Below are 16,221 nucleotides of genomic sequence, written 5' to 3'. Positions count from 1 at the left end.
AATACATTTAAAAAGTGCTGTTGTGGTTATGAAGTAGGAGAATGCAGGAAAAGTGTATCCAAAGCACAGAGCTAGGAACATAGTGAGTACTCAGTCAGCAGCTACTGGCTGGGCATGGTGGCTCACACCTGGAATTCCAGCATTTCAGGAGGCCAAGGTGGGAGGATTGCTTGAGGTGATCCAGCTTGAGTTTGAGACCAACCTGGTTTTGAGCCTGGGTCTTGAGTTTGAGAACAGCCTGGCAACATAGTGAGACCCTATCTTTACTAAAAATAAAAATATTAGCTGGGCGTGGTAGTAAGCACCTGTAGTCTCATCTACTTGGGAGGCTGAAGTGGGAAGATGGCTTGAGCCTGGGTTGAGACTGCAGTGAGCTGTGATAGTGACACTGCACTCCAGCCTGGGTGACAGAGTAAGACTCTCTCTCTCTCTGTCTCTGTCTCTCTCTCTCTCTCTCTCAATAAATAAATAAATAAATAACCAAACAAACCCAGCAGCTACTGTTAGGTCTCACCTGTCCAAAGTTCAATGATCAGACCTATCTACTGAATGTTGGAGATGTTTAACACCCATCAGCCTCTGTGAATTCCCAATAGTTAAGCCCGGATCTCACACACACAAGCTTCTACAATACTTATAGCTGCCGTGATTTTATAGCCCGTGCCCAAGGAAGAGAGGAAGAGGTGAGAGGGTTTGCCCTGCTGCCCCTCCTTCCATCTCCCTCTCTTTTGTCCTAAATGAAGATGAAGGCCACGTGCTGCATGAGTCCAACTATAGGACATTCTGGAAAAGGCCAAACTATGGAGACAGTAAAAAGATCAGTGGTTACTAGGGGTTGAGGGGATGGAGGGTTGAATAAGCAGAGTGCAGATAATTTTTAGGGCAGCAAAACTATTTTGTATGATACTGTAATGGTGGATACATGTCATTATCCCTTTGTCAAAGCCCATAGAATGTACATCACAAAGAGTAAACTCTAATGTAAGTTGTGTACTCTGGGTGATGATGATATGTAGTTTCATCAGTGTTGGTTTGTTGATTATAACAAATGTCCTCTGGTGCAGGATGTTGACAGTGGGGGAGGCTGTGCATGTGTAGGTGCAGGGGTATATAGGAACTCTCTGTGCTCTGCTCAGTTTTACTGTGAACCTGAGACTGCTCTGAAAAATAAAGTCTTTTTTTCTAATGGCATGTATCTGTTATCTATTACCATGATAATTATGTGTAATAAGCCGCTCTCCAAAATCCAGTGGCTTCAAACAATAAGCCTTTAGTTTCTGAGTCTGCAGTTGGCTATTTAGATTGGGCTGTTTTCCTAGGCTCTGCTGGGCTCACTCACATGCTGTACTTTACTGGCTCAGGCTGGTCTTGGCTGGGGAACTGGGCGACTCAGCTGTGCTCCATAGGCCTCACCTCTAGCAGGCTAGCCTAGGCATGTTTTCATGGTAATGGTAGTGGTGCAAAAGTGCAAGCAGAAACATAAGCACATTTCCCAAACCTCTGCCTGATTCATATATGTTAATATCTCATGGGTCAAAACAAGTTACATGGCTGAACGCAGAACTGAGACATGGAGAAATACACAATATGCCTCCTGATATGAAGAGCTGCAAAATCATAAGGCAAAGGGTATGAATACGAGGAGGAGTGAAGAACTAGATTCATTAATGTAATTGGTCCACCACATGGAGATAATAGTATATCCATTCCAAGGGATGTTGTAAGGGTTAGATACGGTCAAATATTTGTGTTTAATATAGTGTCTGGCCCATGACAGGAACTTATAAAGTGGTTCATTCCTCCTTACACACAGGAATCTTTGGATGAGTATGGGACTTTTCAGATGGAGTAGAAGGTATTGAGAATCACTGGCACCACAGGAGCAAGGGTTAGCACACGATTTGTGCTTTGCTCAGTAGAGGTACCAGTGGGAGCCTCCGTCGTGTATCTGCTATAGCTGTTTCTTGGGTTAGGTCTTCAACCATAACAAGCACGATGCCACTGGCTGGCAGATACTCCCTTATCATTTACAGAGTCATATTCATCAGAATAGATTTCCTGCCAAGTGAGAGATGTCACTGAAATCCTTTCAGACCATTAGCTTCCCTCTCGCTGTACAAACATAAGTCCCCTGACAAATGAAAATGGATTCTCCTGCTTTTTGAGCAATATGATGATGACGATAACAACAATAATATTAATAGCTCCCACCTACTAAGCAGGAAAATAGGTTTTGATTCTCACATTAGCTCGCCAAGGTAAGTGCTATTACTATCCCAGTTTTACAGAGGAGGAAACAGAGGCTCAGGGAAGCTATTCAGCTAGTAGGTGGCAGAGTTGGGACTTGAACCCATGTCTCTCCAAGGCCAAAACACTACTCCACCTTTTCTACCTGACTCGACTTGCGTTTATTCTGCTGATCTCAAGTCAGAGGTCCCTTGTCATTTGTGTTACTTTTTGCTAGCTCACTTCAGCCACCGTACACAGGTTTCATGTCACATGCTGACAGGGAATGAAGATCCGCCATGAGAGGGTCATGGCTGAAGGGAATTTTTCCAGGTCTGGGCAGGTGAGGCAGGGACCCCAATTTCAGGACCAACCCCTCCCAGAGTTACACTTGAAACCTTCCCCTTCTCTGGAAGGCCAAGGCCTTCTGGTCATTTCTGGGATAGCCTGAGTGCTTGGCCAAAGCCAAGGCCTGGAACTGGCCCTCCTCTCAGGGCCCTGACCTCTCATGGCTTGTATGTAGGGGTCAGTGAGAAGCAGGACTCCAGGAAGGAAGACAAGGCCCCAAACCTCAGGACTCAGTTGGAGAAACCAGAGAAGGCCCCAGAACAGCTGACTCTGGGCGCCACGTATTGGAGGCGGCCACCCCCTCCCCCACACTGGCTGTGCTGTGAGTCACGGGTTTTAAGCTGAGCACTCTGGGAGATTAACCAGCTTTGTGACCAGCTGCTGGAGGAGGATACTTGGCCGAAAGAAGCAGGATAAAGTTACCCTCTCAGAAGTTTATAGGAAGGCCCATAAATGCCCCCAACTGCTGTGGGGCCCATGTTCTGGGGTGTTCCTTGGTGTTCCCCCTGGGCAGACCCTCAGTGGCTGTGCTCATTCCCCCTGCTCCTCACCTACCAAGTAGGTTCTACTAATCTGTCACTCACTGGGGATACCTGCCACTTGGGGCCCCATGGTTCCAAGAGGGATCTTGGGCCATGGGCCTTCCTTGCCTGGATGACAGATATTAGGAACAGAGCCCATCCTGGAGTCAGTGGGAGGAACCTGGCTCCTGCCTGGCTTAGATTTGGGGCAGAGGCTGGTGGGAAATGCCTGAGTGGGATGGCAGCCCCTGGCACACAGGCCGTCCCAGCCAGGGTGAAAGGGACAGGAAGAACCCCACCCCAGAGCCCTAGAATGCAACGTATGGAGGGGCTGAGGAGGGCCTGAGCCCTTGGAGAGGGAACTGGGAGGCCTGGCTTCTAGCCCGGCTCTGCCTCTGACCCTCTGGCCTCAGTGTCCTCATCCACCAAAAGGAGAACTTGTCATTTCAAACTGTGTTCTCTGGAGTCCTGGGCCATTCAGAAGTGCTATAGGGATTCCACAAATGTTGGATTAGAATTTTGGGCCAGAAGTATCCTTCAACCATCGTACATACGTATCCCCTTATTTCACAGATTTGCATTAATCAAAATAGCCTCATTTTTTCTTCCACCGATTGACCATTCATTCAACAATTCTTTCATGAGTGCCTACTACGTGCCAGGCTCTTTTGTAGCTGGTGAGTAGAGCATACTTTATAAGAAATAACAGTAATCCATGTGAACTTATAAATGAATTTATGGCAATAAAATGGCCCCTCTGTCTGCTTTATGTATCAGGGTTTCACCTAAGAATTTATCTGAAGACAGGATTCTGCTCCTAAATAAGTTTGGCTTGGGATTATCTCCCGGATGCCTCCCTGTCCACCTGGCTCCATTCTCAAATCACTAAGCTGCCAGTCCTGTGGGGGAAGATCTAGAAGAGGTGAAGATCAGGCACTTTAGTCCCAGGGTACCCACTGGCATGGGGGTTTCTCCACGTGGTGGAGAGGCCACCGTCTGAGTGAGGCTTTGTGTGTCCTCTGTACCAGGGCCCGAATGGTACATGGGCAAGAGGAGGACATTGGGTGCAGACTCTGCCTCAGGATCCCAAAATAGGCATTCAGGAGAGCCCAACCTGGTTCTACCCCCACCCCATTATCCTACCAACAGCCCACCCCCAACTGGTGCTACTACTGATGCCAACTACTGCTCTGTGCCAGGCACTTTACATACATCCCCTTAATCTTGCCAGATGGATATTTTTAGTCATATTTTATAGATGAGGAAGGGAAGGACCTACTACAGGCAAGCTGTGTGCTAAGTGCGGGGGATACAAGCAGAGAGTGGGCCCATTCTAATCTAGTGGGAGATACTAAGAGTCATGTCTAACACATGCACTACTTACTATAGGACAGGAACTTTTCCTAAGTCAGTCTCCTCAACACCAGCATATTATTATCATGCCCATTTTATAGATGAGGAAACTGAGACAGAAATATTAGTGTCCTAAGGTCACAGAGCAAGTAAGAGCTGAGATTTGAACCCCAGCACTTGGGCTCCTGAGCCCATGTGTGTAACTACCCTGCTGTGCCCTCTAACAGTCAAGTTAATATTCCGCAAGCATTCTTTCATTCCTTCATTGGGAATTCCTTCACTGAGAGGACAGGACAGTCCTTGCTATCCCACAGCTCCCATGCTAACGTGGGAGGCAGAGGTATAACAGAGTCACCACCTAGGGTGAGGAGAGCAGCACCTGAGGTCAGCACTGGAGGACAAGGGCATGGAAAGATGTGGGGTGTGCATCTTGGCTCTGCCACTGACCAGTCAGGTGACCTTGGACAAGGGATATAGCCTCTCTGAATTTCTATTGCCTCATCAGAAAGATGAGGATGGTAATATCTACGTTTCAGGATTGATTTAGGATTAAACAGACAATGCACATACAGTGTCAAATACTGTGCAAAGGAAGACAATACGTGCTTAGTATATGGTAGCTGTATTTATTAACAAAACTAAAGAGTTGGTGGGGAAAAGGAGGATGAAGAGGATTCTGGAACTTGTTTCTCTATGAGTTCTGCTCTTGGCCAGAGGCTGGCCTTCTGTGCCCAGCCCCCTTTCCATCCCCAAGCCTGTCCAGGCACCTGCTATGGGTCCTGGCATCCCGAGGCAGGGCCAGGGAAGGGCCAGGGTGAGGCCAAGAGGGCGGGTGAGGACAGCCCAGCCCAGCTCCTCACTGCTGGGGAGCCTGGTGTGGGGGCAGGACTGCCCTTGGCAGCTATGTGCTCCCTGGATGGAGAGAAGGCCTGTGTGTCTATGGGGGAGTGAGTAGAGGCAGAGGCAGCCAGACCCTCCTACCCCTTAGAAAGCAAGGTTCTAGCAGCATCTCTGTAGGGGTTCATGGTAGGGGCAAGGGCAATGGCTCTGCCTGCCCAGTGCCTCAGCTCAGTGCCCAGATCCCTGCCGCTTATCCCTCCAGACCTCGTCTGGGCCCTGCCTTTGTTCTCATGCAGCAACTGTCTCCAGGAGATGGAGATGACATCAGAATAGCCGGAGCAGGTGTGATCCAAGGTTCTGCAAGGAAAAGGAAGGATGGTGTGGAGTGGGTTGCTGCAGGGAAGGCTTCCCAGTGGAGGTGGCTCCTGAGCTCTAGGAAAAGGGAAGTGAGTGTCCTTCCAGGCAGAGGGAACAGCAGGTGCAAAGGCCTGGGGGCTCATCTACAAGGTTAGATAAAACTTCTCAGTTCTAACACAAATTTTATTCAGATCCAATTATTTTGGTAGGAAAGGGGGCATGTTAAAGCATGTCGGGGGGCCCTGAGCTAGGCCTGGGATGAGGATGGGCTTAGGGAGCAGGCCTGAGTTTAAGGAGGGCAGGAATCCAGGTGCCAGAACTTAGGCACTGTCTGCATCTCAGCACCAGAGGTCTGAGGCCCTGCAGGATGGATGGCTGAGACATTGCTGCTGGGAAGGAGCTTGTGGAGGGTCTTGCGCCCCAGAGGTGTGTCTGCAGAAGGAACTTGAGCAGCAGGTCCCAAGGAAGGTGGAAGCTCTTCCCAAAACCCCTAAACACACTCAGAATATGGAGGTGTCCCATAGACAGTCTGGTTACAGAGATACTCCGAATATGGGCTAAGGTCCTGGACAGTGACACACGGTCCACATAGGGTGATAACAGGGATTGTCATATCAGAGAGACACCCCCAGACCCCCGGGACCACACCATCACACAGGGACAAGAGCTCACAGGGCACACAATCAAGTGTTCCCCCGCCCCCACTGCCCCTGGGGCAGCCTCACTCCTGGGACCCCCTGGAGCTGGGCGCAGCCGGTGGCCGTCAGCGCCAGCCGCAGGGCCCCCCGCGGCACACGTGCACTCGCCGCCCGCAGCCGCACCCCGCGCACACGCCGGCGGGGCTAACGAGCCCACAGCCCTCCAGGGCGGGATGAAGCCAGTTGTCGGGCGGGGCCGCGGCGGTCACACAGCATTAGCCCTGCGGCCGCCCCGCCAGGTGCGGCCACTGCCCCTAATCCCTCGCCCCGGCACCGCTAAGCCGGGCCTGAACGACGCCACAGCTGGGGGCGGCCGGCCACGCGCCTCCCCTCACCGCAGCCCCGGCCCGGCCCCGGCCCCGGCCCCTCTCTAAGGCCGCGCGCCCACTGCGGGGCCCCTCCCCACGCTCTAGCGCGGCTCCCACCTCCTCGCCCTGCCCAGCGCTCTCCAGTCCCTCCCCGCCCACTGACCCTGTGCTCGCACCCCCGTCTCTCCCCAGCACCCCCACGGCCGCGGCCCAGATCCTCCCCGCTTTGCCCACCGGCCTCCATCTCTGTCCTCAGGCCCGCTGGAGTCACAAGCCCCATCCCAGACTCTCCAACGCTGGACCTGCAGCGCCCAGCCCTGCCCTGGTGCTACCACCTGCCAGCTCTGTGCCTGCCCCTCCACTAGATCATGACTTCGGCTCCAGCTCCCTCACTCTCCATGCCTCTCACTTGCGGGTTGTGCCCTGCTCAGCTGGCCAGACTTTGGCCCCCTCCCTACCTGGATTTGTGAAGCCCCAAATTTCATCTCCTCCCCCACCACACTTATTCACAGCCTCCGCCTGCTGACATACCCAGGCAAGACTCCCTTCCCCTCCAGGCAGCCAAACTTCAGTTCGAATCTTCTGGCTCTTACCAGACCCCTGATGAATCCCAGGATCTTCGCAGGTGGTCCCAGGGCCTCTTTGAACCACAGTTTTACTTATCTGAAAAATAAAAAGGCATGATTTAGATGACTTCTGAGGACTCTCTTGCCTTTCCTACCCCAAAACACTAGCAAGGTCATGTACTTCCATTCATCTGAATATTAAAGACAGATGAATATGGAAGAACAGCTACTGGCCATGTGTCCCCACCGGAACCCTTCCCATCCCTTAGCTCTCAGGGTCTGAGCTAGCCAAGGCAGCTTTTAGCCGCTGGCGTAGGGTGGGTAAGAGGGAACAGGGTGGAACCTGGTTGCTTAGGTCTGGGCCAGGACTTGGTGTCTCTGCCACCTTGGGAAGGATGTCTCCTAGAAGGGTGTGTCTCTGAGGCTGGCCTGCTGGGGGTCCTGGCCTCAGGCGCTGCCAGTATTAGTGCTGATGGACAGCCCCAGCAGGTGGGAGCCGGCTAGTCCTCCCCAACAGCCCTGCCCACCTGTCACCCTCTTTGCTCGGGTGACCGGCTGCCTGACCCACTGACCAACTTCTTGCTGCTTCCCAACACCCTGGGCACTGTTCTCAGTGCCCCACTCCTCTCCCTTCAGCTTTTCCCAGCAACATCCTGGCTCGGAGCACACAGCACGCACATATCATGCATATGCACATTCACATTGCACACATAGTCACACGCTAATATAGGGCTGCATGCATGTGCACCCCGCATCTGAGCCTGCTTCATACTCATGCAGGCTGAGCCAAGTTGCATCTCTCCAGGTGGAGAATATTGGCATTGCCATCTCTGTGGCAACAGGACCACATGGTTAAAGCAAAGGCATTAAGTCTGGATCACCGGATGCCTGTCCTGGCTCTGTGATATCCTAATGTGTAACCTTGTCAAGTTACTTAAACTTCCTGCACCTAATGTTCCTGATCTGTCAAATGGAGCTGATTATATCTCATAGGATTTTGAGACTCAAATGAGAAGATCCATGGAAAGTGCTTAGAACAGTTATCAGTACCGTGGAAATTCACAATACATGTTAACTGTTAGTAGTAGTATCCAGGAGGGACTGAGGGTCTCCTGGGAATACCTTGATAATGTTCCTTTAGTCATCTCTGGCCATAACTATTCAAATGGTTACAAACAATCCTGATTGTATTTTTCTTCCACTTATGAAGCCTGTATCAATTGCCCAGATGAAATCAGGACATGCCATTTTCACAGCCTTACCTTTATCTTGATAATGATTATTCATCCTTTGCTGTTTAAAAGCCAAGAAAACAGGTAAGGGTAGGCCTAAGTTGTTTAGAGAACTCTGGGCTGGGTCCTGGAGCTCACACATCATCCCTTTGGAATCTGTTCTAGACCCTCTCCCCAGATCAACATCAGCACCCTGATCTGTGTGTCTTGGGATCCACCTTATTCTTTCTGGAAATGAAGGCAATGTCTGCCACCTCCCATCCCCCAGATCTCAAAGGTCACCAGCAACTTCCATTTCACCTCACGTGCTCCCAGGACTCAAAGTGGGATTTCTCGGGCCTAAAGAGAAAAATGTACTTGGCAGAGCTCTGAGCTCTAGGACAATCTCTCCCCACGTCTCCTTCTTCAGTCTACTCCAACCAAACCTAATTCCATTCATGGCCACATTTGAGAAAGGAATGCCGCAGCTTGAGGCTCATGGACCTCAATATGAAGACAATAGCTGCAGATGAAGCTGGAGAGTTCTGCTTCTCTACCACCCTCAGCCCCAACAGAAGCCTTCTTTGTTCCTTTTCTTACCCTGAACAAAACAAGAAATCCTTTTTTGCTGCCATTAGTAATTTCCTAAGTCTCACTCCATTGGGGTCCTCTCCCTTCCTGCTCCCTTTTCTGAAGCCATCTCTTTGGTTCAGCTTCAGGTGTTTGTCCTGTCTCTGATTTTGGTATATAGTCTCTATATATTCTTTATTGTAACTATTAGAGAGTATTATAATCTCTTTTATAATCTTTCCTATTAGTTACCTATTGCTGCTTACATTTAGCAGCTTAAAACAACACATTTATAGTTGTACAGTTTCTATGGGTCAGGAATCCAGGAGCAATTTAGCTGCAGTCTGGCTCAGGTCCCTCACATGGCTGCAGCGAAGGTGTTGGCTGGGGTTGCAGTCATCTCAAGGCTTCACCAGGGGAGGATCCATGTCTAGCTCATTCACGTGGCTTTTGGCTGGAGCTGATGCTCCTTGCCATGTGGGCTTCTCCATGGGGTGACTCCCAACATGGCAACTGGCTTCTCTTAGAGTGAGTGAACTGAGAGCGTGCACCCTAAACAGAGCCGCGTCTATTTATAACCTAATTGTGGAAGTGACAACCCACTACTTCTGCTGATACTCATAATCAGAGGGAAGTGATTACAGTGTGATGGGAGGCGAGGATCACTGGGGACCATCGTAGAGGCTGCCTACCACATTTCCCACCTGGCTTCTCCATGTGCTCTTGTGCCTAACACAGTGCCCTCAGTAGATGGTTAGCACTCCCTAGGTATTTGCTGAAAGAATGAATGCGAGCATCAGAGGACACTCTGCAGAGTTTATATAATTCTGTATTGTTCTCTCGGGCTACTATCCCCCCTACCCCTGGCTTGTCCCACACTTTTCTTCTTTCTTGGAATCATTTGCATTTAAAATTTAAACTTATTTTATCCTTGAATAGCACATTTTCTCATAGGAGCCTATTTATCTCCTCCCCCCACTTTTTGAGATTTGCCTTCCAAAAATGGGGACATGCTTGGCATATATCTCATGTGGATAACCCCTATGGTGAGCACCTATGGATAACCCCTATGAATAACACCTATGGATAACCCCTATGGTGAGCACAAGCTCAGAAATGACTGGGCTACTTTCTTTATATAACTGGTCAGAAGGAACCCGTCTTCATCTAACCTGTCTTCATCTAACTGGTCAGAAGAAGCCATTCCCCATGTCACATCCTCCCAAGTGTTCACACCACGTGCGCTTACCTTCCCTCTTATGGCTCTCAGCCTCCGGAGCTTCCTGGGTTTTGTATGGGTCTGCCTTCCCGGTAAACAATGAATGACCCCTTACAGAGTAGGAACCATTTAGCAAACATTCAATGAGCACTCACTGAAGCATGCATTATGTACTAGCACTGGCCTGGGGACCATGGAGACAAAGGAGTAACTCATGGAACCTCCAGCATGTGGATGGAACAGGTGCTTGGGAATGCTTGCTCCTTCTGGAAGATCAAATTGTCAGCAAGTCTACCTAAAATAATTCTCAGATACTGTAATGGCAGAATTTCTAGGAATGGCTCCCAAGACTCCACACTCACTGGAACCTGTAAATATGATACTCCCCTGACTGTGCTATGCTATGTTGTATGGTACAGTTGACCTTAGAGAGGGGAGATTATCTGAGGGAGTCTAATCTAATCTCTTGAGTCACCAACAGCAAAGAACTCTCTTAGGCTGGTGGCAGAAGGCGAAGTCAGAGAGATTTGGAGCATAAGAAGGACTTGATGTGCTGCTGCTGGTTTGAAAAAGAGAGGGCCATATAAGAAGGAATGCCAGTAGTCTTAAAGTGCTGAGAGACAGCTAGCCAGTGAGGAATAGGGACCTCAGCCCTATGACCACAAGGACAGTAATCTGCCCACCAAGTGAACGAGTTTGGAAGCAGATTCTTGCAATATGTCTCATGCCCACCCCCAACACCTTGATTTCAGTCTTGTGAGATCTCGAAATTAGAATTCAGCCAAGCCCTCCCAGACTCCTGACCTACAGAAATGTGAGCTAATAAATGGGCATTTTTTAAGTGGACAGTTCAGTAGTTTTTAAAATATAGCCATAAAATTGTACAACCATCATTTCTATATAATTCCAGAACATTTTCATTGCCTCTGCCCCCAAACAAAGCCCATACTTATTAAGTAATCACTCTACATTCCCCCAGCCCCAGAAATCACTAATCTACTTTCTGTCTCTATGGATTTGCCTATTCTGGATATTTCACATAAATGGCATTGTACAATATGTGGCTTTTTGTGTCTGAATTCTTTTGCTTAGCACGTTTTCAAGGTTCATCCAAGTTGTAGCATAGATCAGTGCTTCATTTCTTTTTATGATTGAATAACATTCCATTGTATGGATATACTACATTATATTTCTCCATTCATCAGTTAACGGACATTTGGTTTGGGCTGTTTCTGCTTTTTGGCTATTATGCATAAAGCTGCTATGAATATTTGTGAGAAGTTTTTGAGTAGTCACACATCTTCAATTCCCTTGGGTATATACCCAGGAGTGGAATTGCTGGGTCATATGGTAACTCTATGTCCAACTTTTTGAGGAAGGGTCAGACTGTTTTCCAAAGTGACTTCACTGGTTTAAGCTCCCACCAGGAGTGTACAGTGGGAATACATGCACACCAACACTTGCTATATCTGTCCCTTTTATTAGAACTATGCCAGTGGGTATAAAGTAGAATCACATCATGATTTTGATTTGCATTTCCTTAATTACAATTGATGTTTTGTAGGTATTATTTTAGGCCACCAAATTTGTGGTAGTGTGTTACAAAGCAATAGAAAACTAATCTAAGTGCCTTCTTTTACCCAGGTGGTAAAAAAGGAAATGGAGCAAAAGTTGATTAAAAAAAAAATAAGCCATTTGAGTTGAGTGGCCAAAGAAGGCAATAAATGACATTCTCATAAAGCAGATCTGGACTGCTGCGAGTGTGAGGACAGACATCTAAAGTTGAGGCACAGGGCTAAGTCAAGAACAAGGGCAGTTTACTCAGTTATGAAGGTATGAACAGCGCAGCAGACGTGGAGTGAACCAGACGAATATTGGTAATAAGTTGCTTCTGGTGTTTTGCTAGTTTCCATTTGATCAGCAACAAGTATGGTTGTATTAAAGGTGCCTCAAGGTCTGAGATATGTTTGATATTCAGCCACAAGTCCCTTGTAGCAGGACATCCAGATGGATGGAGACCCCATCACTTCTTAAAATACATTTCTGGGCAAGCCCCAGGACATGTTTCAATATCTCAAACTCCACTTCTTTGATCTGGCCAGGGGAGCTTTAGAGGACATTCCTCTCCACTTTACAACTTTGATTGATTGATTCCATTCATTCATGAATGGGCCAAGTTCTGTTCTTGGCCCTGAGGACACAGCAGTGAACAGATCCTATGAGGCTTATGTTTTAGGTGGGATAGTGGTCAAGAAGCATAAAGTTAATACAAAAGTGAATTATATACTTGCAGAGTGTTGGTGTTATGCAATTTAAAAAGAAAAGAAAAAGCAAACCAGGGTAAAGGAGCTCAGGATCCAGAAGGTGGGAAGGTTCAACTGCAGTGAAAGTGTGGTCAGGGAAGGCCTGCTGAGATTTGAGCAGACTTGAAGACAGTGAGGATTTGGGAAGGTAGATATCTGGTAGAAGAACGTTCCTGGCAGAGAGAAAAGTTACAACAGAGGTCCTAAGGCACGATCATGTCTGTTACGCTTGAGACACAGCAAGGGGGTTGGTGCATCTGGAGCAGAGCAAGGAGGAGAGTAGAGGAGATGAGGTCCGAGTGTTAGTAGAGCCAGACCATGCAGAGCCTTGCAGTCATTGCCAGGACCTTGGCTTTTAGGTTGAGTGAAATAGGGGCTTTGGAGGCTTTGAGCAAAGAGTTACGAACCCTAGCTTAGATTTTTAAAAGGATTCTTCTAGCTGCTGTGCTGAGAATAGATGGGGTGGGGGTGTGAGGTTGGGGCAAGGGCAGAGGCAAGAGGGCTTGTAGAGAGGGGTTGTACTGCACTAACCCAGCTGCAAGACAACCATTGCTTGGTTGACCATGGTAACAGGGGTAGGAGTAGGAAGTAGTCAGCTTTTCGATATAGTATTTGAAAGCAGAGCTAATGGAATCTCATGACAGAGTAGATGTGTTAGGAGTAGAGAGGGGAGACAAAGAAAAGATTAAGACATAGTGCCAAAGTTTTTGCCTGAGCCACATGAATGAGGGAGTTACCCATAAGCTGAGATGGGAAAGGCTGTATATATAGTGGGTTTGTGGGTGATCAGGAATTTAGTTTTGGATAGGTTAAATTTGAGAGGTCTATTGGATATCCAAGTGATTGATACCACATAGGCTGATAGATACGAGTTTGGAGTTGATTGAGAGATCTGGCCTGAGGATAGCCATTTGACAGTCATCAGCATATAAATGGCATTTAAAGCAAACCTGAAACACAATCCTTGGTGCTTTTGACATATAGGATTGTTTCCCTTACCCTGAACAAATTCATTTTCTTTGTGCCCATGAAAATTTCTATTTTGTTTCTGAGGGGCGAGTCTTATCCTACCACATCTTGGTGAAGTTGGAAAGGTGCATTGATTTTGCTGACTTAAAATCTCAAGCCCCTGGGATTTATTATTCTACTCCGATCTCTGTCACTACATTATTCATCAGCCTCTTCTCCAGGTGACATCTCTGAAAAACAGGGCAGCATCCCCTCATTGCCCTTCTTTCTGGGTCATACCTGTGGATGCTATGCCAGTGTTATTTGGCCATCTTTCTACCTCTTCCTGCATTATCAGTTTGTTGATAGTTCGGAGTCAGATCGGAAAGCTCTTGGTGTGGGCCCCAGCATACCGTCTGTATAGGGAGTGTTAGATGGTGTTTTTAATTCAGCAAGTCATAGGATTTTAGGCCAGTCCTGTAGACCATGCTCTCAGGGGCAGGAGGTGAGGCTAGCTGCCAAAGATGCCTCTACTGCCCCAGCCCCTCAACACAGGGATTTGGGATGTGCCCCGGGATGAGGTGTTCCTGACTCTTGTCAGTTGACTATTCTCTGCCCATTTCAGGTATAGAGACACAACGGTCTGGGGTGGGTGCGGCATGTGAAACAGATGGGATTGGAAGTCAGGGCGTAATAAGAAACTCACATCCGGGTCCCCTGTCTTGTGTCACTCTGGAGTAGAGATTTGGGGTCTCCTAGAGTCACAGTGAAAGTGATTGAGCTGGAACACCCCTAGGAGCTTGGCCTGGTTCCTCTGTACAAGCCCCCTGCCCTTTCCCTCCTCTGGGTTCTTGCTTCCCTCTTCCCGCGGGCCTGGTTGTCCTGGCCTCCTCCTCCCCTGCTTCAGGAGGAGAGGGGCCAATTCAGGGCCCTGTGACTCAGGCGCGGGTTGGGGAGGATGTTTTGGATGCCGCTCTGCTGACGCTGGTGCCCTCTGTTCTTACATCCTCCTTAATTTACTGCCTGAGGAGGGGGCCAGGGCTCTGGAGAGGGGATTAGATGGTCCACACTGATCTGAGGCAACAGCTGCTGGGCTGGCGGCCGAGGAGTGAGCAGTGAGCAGGCGGTGGGGGAGGCTCATGCCTCCATCAGGGCCGGAAGGGAACTAGGCAGGCATCCGGATGGTGCCCTTAGGTAAGGGTGGCTCTGGAGGAGGCTGCTCTTGGTCTGAGGGATAGGGCTACAAGGCCTGTCTGGTCAATAAGGTCAAATCCAGGTGTCACAGGAAGAAGGCCTAGAGGGCCAACTGGTCAACCATCTTGCCAGCTTTCTGGAGAATATTGGGAAGTGTTTTCTTTAGCCTCCTGAAATCCAGAAAGGAGAATATTGGCTCTGGGACCCTGGTCCAAAGGGAAGTCTTGCCAAGCTCTAAGCTGTCATGTAGTTGCATGAGAGGCCCCCTAAAGTCAAAGCTGTTACACACCAGTTGGAGTGATCCCTTCCACCATGTTGGCACTCTTCTCTCATTGACTGTCCACTCACAAGGCAGAAGGCAGACTAGACAGTGGCATTTCCATTTGACAGATGGGGCAACTGAGACCCACAGAAGTTGAGTGCCTTGTCTCAGGTCACACTTGGGGTTGGTAGAATGGATATGATTACAGCCCAATGCTCCTAACTAAATTGCTCTGCTTCTTGAATAGCAGTGCAACACATTGATATTTGGCACTGGAGGCCAGCATCTCTTCTTCCTTCTAGTTCATAATTCCACGTGATAGTTTTGTCTAACAGAAAATGGCCCAAACATGGGAGCCATAAGCCTGAACTCTTTGAATCAATTAATGTCCCCTTTTGGAGACTTGGTTTTCCCGTCTGTATTATGGATATCTTGAATAGCACTATGACTGTCCTCAAAAGCATAGCAGTCTTGTCTTAATCACTCAAAGGACAGGAAAGACACTGGGGATCATTAAAAATATTGCAGTGAAGATTTGGGCTCTGGAGTCAAAATATCTAGGATCAAATAAAATCTCTGCCACTTACTAACTTTATTTTACCTAGTGAGTTTCTTCCCCTCTTTGAGCTCAATTACGTCATTTTCTGTAGACAAGAGGTAATAACACCTATCACACGTGGCTGCTATGAGGATTAAAAGACAATGAATGCTAAAGGCCTAGCATTGTTCTTGGGGCATAGTAAAGCTGAGTGAATTATAGAAAGACTAGTGGTAATAGTACTTCTTGCTTATTGATACATGGAGCCACTGAGATTGAGGCAAGAACTCCTGGGCTAGTGGACAGTTTAGAGCAATGCTTCTCACTCCTGCTGACCAATCAGGATCATTGCATCGGAGATTGATGCTTAACAAGGTTCCTAGGCGATCCTCAGGCTCTCCTGAGGTTGGTAATCACTATCATAGAGGACCTGCTTTGATGGTCAGATAATTGCTGTATCAGTTGTTTGTAGGTAAACAGGTGCTCAGACATTTAATAGTTTAAACATTTTCCCTGATTGGCACTTTCACTACTAATTAACTCCTAAAGAGCTCTTCCTTTTCTGGGTCATGAGCAGGAATTCCCCACTGGGGGTTCCCAATTAATGAAGTTTAGCCAGCTTGAGGGCCTCTGGGAAGCAGGCAGGACTAATTATTCTCTACCACCCTCCTGCACTGAAAAAAACCCTGGCCAAATCCTCTCCCTATCCTTCATCAATCTTGTCCCGGCCTCCAGCTGGCTTGCATTAGCTCTGGTTTT

General features: G+C 48.4%; 1 long non-coding RNA gene across 1 annotated transcript; it reads left to right on the top strand.

Annotated features, from left to right (window-relative positions):
- The first annotated feature begins 5,639 nt into the window (after nt 1–5,639).
- LOC130540626 (uncharacterized) lies at nt 5,640–7,344 on the top strand. Its single transcript, XR_008954624.1, has 2 exons — nt 5,640–5,795; nt 6,908–7,344. It is a non-coding gene; the product is annotated as an uncharacterized LOC130540626 (long non-coding RNA).
- Nucleotides 7,345–16,221: the final 8,877 nt, after the last annotated feature.

This window comes from Pan paniscus, chromosome 9, assembly GCF_029289425.2.
Source record: "Pan paniscus chromosome 9, NHGRI_mPanPan1-v2.0_pri, whole genome shotgun sequence".
Lineage (NCBI taxonomy): Eukaryota > Metazoa > Chordata > Mammalia > Primates > Hominidae > Pan > Pan paniscus.
This window is presented reverse-complemented; position numbering and strand designations above follow the sequence as displayed.